The following is a 10,896-nucleotide window of genomic DNA, read 5'->3' as shown; positions in this document are numbered from 1 at the left end:
CAAACAATCAAATAAACCAGTTTACCACTAGACCTATTTATGTACCATGTTGGTCAAGAAATATTGTTCGGTTTTCAATATCTGCTCCGGAAGCACAAGTCAGAGTTGTTGTCATGGGAAGTTGAAGAATATTTTCAAAAAAAATCCCAAACCATCAAATGGTACCAGTTCCCGAATAAACCTATCTATGTGCAAAGTTTGGCAAAAGATTATTGTACGCTTTTCACGACATCTTGCACAGAGGGACGAAAGGATGGACTGAGAGTGTCCATTGCGGGGGATAATTATCCTAATCAAAGGTGGAGTAGTTATTATCCTTATCCTTAATATTACTGTGTGTTTTGTAAAGCAACCAGGAAACCATTATTGCAGAGGTTTAGGAATAGAAGTACTAACGGAAAATAACAAATGGTGACGATGGATGTGCAGGCCCTGTGATAAACACAGTTTAACCCTGATCCAGACGTTCAGGGCGGATAACAGAAACCCATACAATAATGTCAGTAGGCTAGCTTTATTGCTACTGTCAATCAATCATGCAAACGAATGATTTTGAACAAATCAGATGTGTTTCAAGATACAATCGGTAACTGAAAGAATCAAAACATATATCTAAATTAGAAACATATATAACCTCTATAACACTTTACGTGAAAAACATCAAATGTATCTATATATTCAACACGAAATATAACATTAAATGCACAAAGAACTTAGTTGAATGAACATTTATGCAAATTATGTGATAGTTATGACATTGGAGGTGAATTCAACTATATTTTCAAATGTACATATTTCAATGAACAAATGGAAATTTTTATGTTCCAAAACACAACTAAAAAAGATCAAATATGTACTCCAGTAACTGAAATAAGTTACGATATCTGTAAAACATTAAAACTGAAATTGTAAAATCTCCCGGTTAACCTCTCCATGTAAAATAATGTTTATACCTCAAATGCCGATGACTGGGCCTTTGGAGAAATAAAGTGCGGTTCTGTTATGTTCTGAAACAAAGTTACCAGAGATATTTTTCTTAGCTAAAAAGCAACTTCATCAATTATTAACCTGATCAAAATTGCTGACTAGAAAAACAAGTATTTTCAAAATTCATTTTGTAAACTTTTGGCACACAAACCTGTCTTTTTAACAGAAATCAGTACACCATGTAAATATAAGGCCAAAGCATTTGCATAAAAGGCCAGTCACATCTACAGATCAAGAAATGCCTTTGTGATAATGTAATCTGAATTAACTGGATTACTGTTGTCCTGGCAAATGTTTACTCAACATTTCTAATCAAGGTTCCTGGAAAACTGAATCCCTCCCCAGATCGAGGACACCAGTGTTTTCTTGCTGGATATATCCCTTGTCCTACTACTGGCTTATGTGTTGTACAAACACATAGACTGAAACCATTCAGTAAATTTATTAATGTTCTCATTGCACCGTGTTGTAATCTCATGTCTAAAATGGAAGCAACAATGGAGAAAAGGGAGAAGAAACAATGTTCAGTTATTTACTAAAATTAAGGCCAATATTTTCATAATCTGAACAGCTGTTCATTTGGATAATTCGAGTTTGAACTTTGGAAGTTTGATTAATGGGTTTCCATGGTGCAGGTAGATAAACCTGCGTCATAGATCTCAACGAGCCTTAATGAATACAATATCATAGAGTTTCATTCACATAATATGTAATGAATAGATTTCTGAACAATAAAGTCGGTTGCTTCACAGACGGTTTGTCCTTTTTTACTTCGAGAAGTGCAACAATTGTCGGAGTTTTCATCATTTCCTTTATAGAAAAAACGATACATATCTCATTATATTTGGTTGTATTACTGTTAACCACGTACAGAATATTCAAATATGTGTAAAAAAACTTTATACCCTTTTGAGATGAAACATTGCATCAATGTCAACAAACAAAGCTTTTCATTTTGTTTGATAGGCATCACTTAGAAGTTGGCGGATGACAAAGAAGACACAATTTTTGGATAATGTATCTTTAATACTGTAAAGGCGACGTGTCGGTACAGATCCTTACTTGACAATCTATACCGAAACATCACACCTTTGACTAAAGGTGTCTATTTTGGTCCTTAGCAAATGTTGAACAGTATAAAATACTATGGCTAATACTATATATATATAGTAATAATTAAATAAGTGGAGTTAGATTGAACACAGTTTTAAACGGCTAGCGCTTTCAACTCGTACCACGTACGAGTCTCATCAGGCCATAACTGAATAACGGACATGAAGTAGTAACATATAGTTACGTGACGTCATAACATTTAGGAAACTATGACGTCACAATACCAAGGTGACAATGGACAAATAACTTACGCCTTTACATTAACTAAGGCGCGTATTTATGAATGAAATGTTGCTCTTTTTGAAACAATGTAGGTTCATGATCAAAATTTAGCTTATATAGCGGGAAAACTAAAAAGTTGTCGTTTCCACATGCTTCTAAATGCTCACTGAGTGGAATCGTGCGGTTGTGTGGCTGCTTTATTTGTGAACGGTGAAGATTCATTCTTCTTTTTAATCTAAGTTCTGTCTTTCCGATGTACTTTTCATTGCATCCACTACAAACAATCAAGTAAATAACATTTCTAGTATCACAAGTCAAATTTTGTTTTACAGTAAATTTAGTGTCCTTGGTAATTTGGACTGAACAGCCTTCAATTATATTGCTGCAAGTAAGGCAACGTTTGTCACCGCACTTAGAAACCTGTGGAGTGATGACAACAGAATCAAATTTAGAACTTTTCAAAATCTTTCTAAGATTTTTGGCTTGTCTTTGGCTGTTGATAATTTTGTATTTGCTTAATATCTTCTCCATTTTAATACTTTGATTCAAAATAGGCAGGGATCGTTGAACCATGGATAATGTTTTTTCATGATTAGGGTTGAAGGTAGATACTAGAGTTAAATTATTCCCCATATTGTTTTCTTCAGACTTTTCTCTCAGTTTTAGTTGCTTGATACTTAGCGCCTTCTGTATGCTATCTTCAGTTAGCTTTGCGGGATAATTTTGACGCAGTAGGAAACTCTTAAGTTCAGCAAGGCGAGTAGTTTTAACATCATTCCCGGAAACAATGGTACAAATACGTCTTGCGAGACAGTAAGGGATATTTCGTTTTGTATGATACGGGTGACATGATCCAAAATCCAAATATTGGTGCGTATCAGTATCTTTATAAAAGATATCAGTTTGTACAAATCTCCCAGATATTAAATTGATTCTTACATCGAGAAAGGTTAAACTGGATTCGCTTTTTTCCATAGTGAAATTGAGTGACGCATTAAGTGAATTTAAAATTTCATGAACAGCGGTAAGTTGACTTTCACTGGTTTTTAATATGATAAAACAGTCGTCTAAAAACCTTTTCCATGAATATTCAATTTGTTCTTTCATAGATTCACCAAGAGTATCTCTCACCTTATCATAAAACATATTCTCTAAAAATCCCAACACAAGGGCTGCATAAGTAGGGGCTACCTTAGTACCCATGGCTACTCCTTTCTTTAGTGAATAATAAGATCCATTAAAATAAAACATGTTATTGGTAATAACCAACTTCAATGCATCAATGATAAACTCATCCCAAAATCTATCTGATATTTCATGGCAGTATTCTTTCAGCCAGTATCTGATAGCTTCCAGTCCGAGCTCAGTTTCAATATTACTATACAAACTAACAACATCAAAACTAACTAACATAGATCCTTCCGGTACCTCAGTAGGTAATTTACATAAAAAATCAATGTCATCCCTGAGAAAACTTTTTACATGTTTACATAAAGGCTTAAGAATAATATCTATGAAATTGCTAAGACGCTGAGTACAGCTCTCGGGTCCTCCCACAATTGGTCTAAATGGTAAATCTTCGGGATTTTCAATAGAAATGACTTCAAAATTTTTATCATTAATTTCCTTTTGAATATATTTACTTTTATGTACTTTGGGTAGGTCATACAAATTAGCGGTTTTAGGTTCAAAATTGGTAAGATAGTCCTTTTCTTTGTCTAGAATTTCGTCATCACACTAATCTAACAATTTCTTAACCTTATTCTGGACAGATTTTTCTTCTCTTTTACTAGAATTGCTATAATATTGATCATCATTTAAAATGGACATTATCTTTCTTTGATAAAATGATTTATTCATAATAACAATAGCACCCCCTTTATCGGCTTCTTTAATAACGATGTCTGTATTATTTTTAAGATTAGTAAGGCCTTTCAATTCATATTCAGATAGGTTTTGTTTTGTTTGTTTTACATGAATAGGAGCACTTTCAAGTCTATCACAAAAGTCTTCCAAATATTTTTCTCTCCCGCGTGGAGGTATAAAATTGGATTTATTTTTCACCAGACTTTCACCATATTTCCTATTGCCTGTGTCATCATCCCATTTGATGTCGTTGTCCTCTTCAGGTTCAAAATATTCAGCCAGTCTCACTTTTCGAGTAAAGTTCTTTAAGTCTGTTTTGATAGCCTCCGGATTGGGCGTAGGTGTAGGTGTAAACTTTAAACCTTTTTTCAGTAAACTGACTTCATTTACACTGAGGGGATGACAAGACAGGTTTATGATTTTAGGATCTTTTATGTGATTCCCTGCCTTTTCCACTTTGGGAGGCTTGGCTTTTCGTGGAAACTGCCTCTTCCTGAAAAATATTTCTTTATTGCATTGCCGATGTAGGTAACGTTGTCACCATCACACTTGTTTCCAAACGATTTGTTTTTATGATCACGTCCTGGTCCGTTGGGACCCCGTTGTCGGCCATATGTTTTAATATGTTTTAGTTTATCCCCACCTTTGTATCTATTACTAATGCGCCTTCGTATCTCTTTTTGAGAAAGGGGTTGCTGTGGTGAATGAACTGTTTCAGAATTCCCAACTGTAACTCCATCGATCGGCAAAGGTTTCCCCGCATTTAACAACCTTGACGTGCTGTTATTTGTCTTAGACATTTTTATCTGGGATCCTTGATTCCTCATCACAACGGGTTTATTAACAAATGCATGACGGGGTGTGATCTGTTTGCTTCTTATTTTTGAAAAAACTGTTCCCATATCTTTCTTGATATCTCAGCAACCAGTTTTCTTTTTGTCGCCACTTTTCAAATGCGTTTTCTTCATCTTTGTTGCCCTCATCTTTCCAGATTTTAAGAAGTTTGTCAAGTACATGCCCTGAATTTCTTCTATGTAGCAGTTCCCGCATATGTTCATCTGTGTCATCAAACTTACGGCGATAATTATCCGCGTTTATTTGCATCAGCTGAATGTTACTACGAAATCTCTGAACTGCTAGCTTGATACGAATATCTTTTGCTTCATCACTCTCGCCTTCTATTGGTCGAATGCGATATTTAAGAGGCAGCATAATGTGTTCTTCGTTCAACCACGTTTCATAAATGATGCAGTGGTTTCTCACATTTAGATAGTTCCAAAAAGCTTTACTCCGTGCATTACGGTTAGATTTCCATAGGTGTTCCATTAACTTCCTCTGTCTATATGCTTCCCTTTCTACCGTAAGATTCTGTATTTCTGCAATGTACGGATGTTGAATGGGCTCACCTTTATTGTCTGGAGGATGTCCAACTGAATCCCGTGAATTCGGCGTTTCCATACGGGTGCCTACGTGCTCACCCTTCATTGTCACTGCTAAATCTGTGATCAGCTCACTTGTGATGTTTTGCTTCATCTGTGATTCCTTTGCAACCGTCAATAAATCTTTCAACAGTTCGTTTGTTGTTTTAACCTTCCCAGAAAGCACAGTGATCTTCCCTTGGATTTCTTTCACTTCTTTAACGAGGCCGTCACAGTCGGACTTTTTAGTCAGACTTCTCAATGCTACTCCATCCATGAGAGCGTTCATGTATAAAACACACACACACACACACACACACACACACACACACACACACACACACACACACACACACACACACACACACACACAAAGGCCTATATTAATGCTTCTCCTGATATTGTACATCATACATGTAGATTGTAATGAAGTCCATAGAGCAGACATTAATGAGTAACACAAAATGAAATAAAATGGAAAGCAAGATACCAAATTCATTTTATATTCTTAAGTTGACACATAACTTACGTAAAGCGGTTTGTTTCAATGATGTAATTGTGAACTGATTTTATAATGTGTTCATTGTCTGAGGGAGATAACCCTTCATTGCCGTGGAGTATAGTATGTATGCTGAGCTGGTTAACAAAAAAGTATTTATCAATTCTAAACTTGGCTTAGCGTGGACAAGATAGAAAAAAGTGGGAAGCATCTTCTCTTTTTAGGCCACATGGACAGATGAGATTATCAATAAGAAATCTGTCAAATAAATGTGATTTTAAATCACTACAACCTAGCCTAAGTCTAGATAAAATCACTTGGCATTGCCGCTGGCCATAACTAGCAAAAGATGTAAAATTTGAAGTAAGCTTAGTTTCCCTAGAAATATATATATATATGTGTGTGAGAGAGAGAGAGAGAGAGAGAGAGAGAGAGAGAGAGAGAGAGAGAGAGAGAGTGTGCGTGTATATGTGTGTGACATGTACAATAGGTGACACCAAAATAAATGATTTTCTTCATCTTCTTGTAAAGTTTGCATTGACAGTGTGAATCATGTTTATAAAAATATTTTTTATTTGGTCTTTTAAGGCTTTGTCAAAAGGTACAATCGTGACAAGTTGATATTACAATCACTTCCCATGGTCTTGGCTTTAATGTGGATTCTCTGACACGTGGTATACGTGTAACTGAACAAGGGTGTTTAAAGCAGCGTACATTCAGCCACACCCACTCACTCACCCAAGGACAATACTATTTTCAGAGGAGCCCTGTACTGCTCAGAGCTGCAAAAGAAACTAACCATTTTAGTCCACTTGTCCTCATAATGATAAATGGCAATTTTCTACAAGTCAGTGTGATAAATTAAGCATTGGGCTGTTTGGCAAGAACTATAGGACTAGTGCAAATTTCTAACACTGTAGTCGACCAGCATTGTCCCCAGCGTGCAAGACCCTTGTGTTCCTAATGTCTGATGCAGGGGAGATCAACAACGTTGGCCACGTCTTCTTCCAGGCAGGGATTACCAAGAATGCCACAACAGGCACCTGCAAGCTGACCTTCAAGTTTGTTCGATCACTTGGGGATGAAGCAGGCTCCCCTGTCAACACCCTTGAGTCCTTCTTTGGTCCGTAAGATTTTGTTCATCAGGAAAGATCAGTATCCATACATTAACATCCCGTAATCAGTTTGATAATTATGGCAAAAATTTTAAATCTCCCCCCAAAATGGAAAATGTTTCTTTATTTATTCTTTATACTAATTAAAAGCGACAAAACCATTTCTATGATCATAAGAAATACCTTGTACCATTTCTGACTATATACCATAAGCATGTGTTAATAAATCACTATCAAATAGTGATCATTGCAGCTCTTTACAAATAGATAAGCACATCATGCTCTACCGATGGCACCCGTCACAAACACGTGCAAAGGCAAATGATAAGTGTTCAACTGAACTGACACAGGAACATATTCTACAAGTCATAACAAGAAATGGCATCAGGCATCAAGTGGAGACAGACAGAATCATAATATGGATATGTTTATGATTACGGAAAGAGTACAGTCACCATCATAAATAACTTGGAATTAGTAATCATTGTAATGCATTGTTTCATACATTACTTTATTTCAATTATCAAATTATTACTTTCAATTGATTTATTCACTTGTTTTATAAAGAAAATATTGTTTTTCATATCATACTTACTTTCTAATTTATTGTATATGTTACTATTGCATCTCTGTCGCTTTTAGCTTTTGTGCGTGTGGCGTATAACAAACATTTTATAACGGTAAAGGGAACTGTTTGACATAGGGAAGGACACCAATTCTTGTTCGGCTCTTACAGAATATATACAACTGTACTGTTGGTAAGGATAAATAGTGTTCAGACATGTATAAATATGCACTTGACATATCATGATAATCAATTTTGTGCATCAGGGATAGATAACATTATCCAAATCAAAAGAGGAGTAGTATCTTATCATTAATATTGCCGAGTGTGTTGTGCAACAAGGAAACCATTGCTGCAGAGGTTTCAGAAGAGATGTAACTAACAGAAAATGACAAACGGCGATGCGGATGAGCAGGCCATGTGATAAACACAGTTTAACCCTGATCCAGATGCTCAGGTGGGATAACAGAAACCCACACAATATTGTCAGTAGGCTAGCTTTATTACTGTCAATCAATAACATGAAGGCATGATTTTGAACAACACAGATGCATTCAAAAATACATTCGGATACTGTAAGAATCAAAACATGTATCTATATCAGAAACAGACATATAACATGTCATATAACTACTGTAGAAAATTACATTAAATGTATCAAATGTATAGATTCAACACAAAGTATAACAATAAAAACACTAATGACTATTATAGAGTATAGAGTTATTAATGTTGAAATGTATCAAATGTATATATATGTCACATAACCACAATAACACATCAATGAAATGCATCAAATGTATATATATGTCATATAACCAGTATAACACATTACTGAAATGCATCAAATGTATATGTATATGTCATATAACCACAATAACACATCAATGAAATGCATCAAATGTATATATATGTCATATAACCAGTATAACACATTACTGAAATGCATCAAATGTATATGTATATGTCATATAACACATCAATGAAATGCATCAAATGTATATGTATATGTCATATAACACATCAATGAAATGCATCAATGTATATATATATGTCATATAACCACAACAACACATTGATGACACGTATCAATTGTAAATATATGATATATAAACACAATAACACATTAGTGAAATGTATCCAATGTATATATGTGTCACATAACCACTATAACACATTGATGGCATGTATCAATTGTATATGTGTCATATAACCACAATAACACATTGATGACATGTATCAATTGTATATGTCATATAAAATTCATAACACATACATGAAATTATAAATTGTATATATATATGTCATTTAACCACTAAATCACATAACAAAAAATGTATACTAAATGTATCTATATATTCAACACGAAATATAACATTAAATGCACTAAGAACTATTCTGACTTGTAAAAGTATGATAGTCAGAAAATTACATTTTTATACATACATCAAACTTTGTACTGATATGCTCAATGTTAGTGTAATGTGTTCATGTGAGAAAAGAGGAAAGATATTTCTCTGATTATGCAAATTCTGGATACTTTCCTTAAACAGGCCAGGGCTTCATGACTGCCGAAGATGAGTAAGCAAGAGTCAATGTAAACTTCCTCGCGATTAAAATGCCATGTGCTTTTTTTTTAAATAGATTAGGTTGAAACAAAATTACCAGTGATATATTTCTTACCTATTACCCAACTTCATCAATAATTCAAGCTGATCAAAATTTCTGACTAAAAAAACGTCTTATTCACACAAAACAAATAAATAAAAGGCCAAAGCTTTTTCATGAAGTCAAACAGTTACATCTAAAACAAGGATAGCCTTTATGATGATCTTCTATACTCTGTCAAATTGACTGGAAAATACTGTTGTCCTGGCAAATGTTTACTCATCGTTTCTAAGCAAGGTTCCTGGAATAACTGATTGTCTCCCCAGATCGAGGACACCAGTTTTTCTAGCAGAACATATGTGATGACCTACTGATGGCTTATATATTGTACAAACACATCGATCGAAACATTTCAGTGAAGTTAATAATGTTCTCTATTGCACCTTGTTGTAATCTCATATTTGAAATGAAAGCAACAATGGATAAAGTTAAAGTGGAGAAAAAGAAGAAAAAACAAAGCTCAGTTATTTACCAAACTTAAGGCCGATTTTTCCCTAATCATAACAGCTGTTCATTGGGGCAATTCTAGTTTGAACTTTAGAAGTAGTACATACCAATACACCTGTGTCATGGACCTCATCGAGCCTTACTGTATTAAATATCATACAGTTAAATTCACATACCATATATTGCTGTGTATATGGCAAGTTTTTTCGTACTTAGAATATGGGGGCTTTCAAGAGGGGGTCGTCTTATACACAGGGTTGAAGAGTTTTGATGTTTATTTTGCCAACATACATATTACTGTGAGCACGGAGCACCGGAAACACCAGGTCAACAAATCCATACTGAAGTACACTAATTAATCATGGAATTACAATGTCTGGTTATAAAAAACATTCATTGTATATCTGGACTTATGTTTGTAACACATTTTATATTTTATTCAAACTTTCATTCAATATTGTTTACATTCATTTCGGCAAAAATTTATGTGAACTGATCTGAAGATCGCAGAACTGACCGTTATTTAAAGTAACCACGGTCAGATTGCCATAATTGACGCCTTGAATCGAACTTTAGCGGATAGTGAATATATATAAATCTCATAAATGCTATACATTTACTTGCTGAAAGTCATATTTGTTGTAGTTCAACTGGTATATGTCAACATAGAGTATTCCCTATCGCGAGCGCGGGAGCATCGACGGTGATTGGTAAAACTGTGCCATACAAAATAAATATCTGGCAATAGCGATCAGCTGCACCAAAGTGTGATGTTTATGGTTATTAATTTATTTCAAATCAAATATAAAATGTGGATATGTTTTAACAATAAAATCAGTTGTTTCTCAGACAGTTTTTCCATTTTTACCTTGTGTATTGCTACAATTGTCTTAGTCTTCCTTTTTTGTCTTGAGTAAGCCCCAATCAATAACACATTATGCTTGGTCATATTGCTTGAGTTAAAACACTAGGACTGGGACGAGTCAACATTTACTA

The sequence above is a fragment of the Haliotis cracherodii genome, unplaced genomic scaffold (assembly GCF_022045235.1).
Source record: "Haliotis cracherodii isolate W230 unplaced genomic scaffold, xgHalCrac1.p SCAF_10, whole genome shotgun sequence".
Lineage (NCBI taxonomy): Eukaryota > Metazoa > Mollusca > Gastropoda > Lepetellida > Haliotidae > Haliotis > Haliotis cracherodii.
This window is presented reverse-complemented; position numbering follows the sequence as displayed.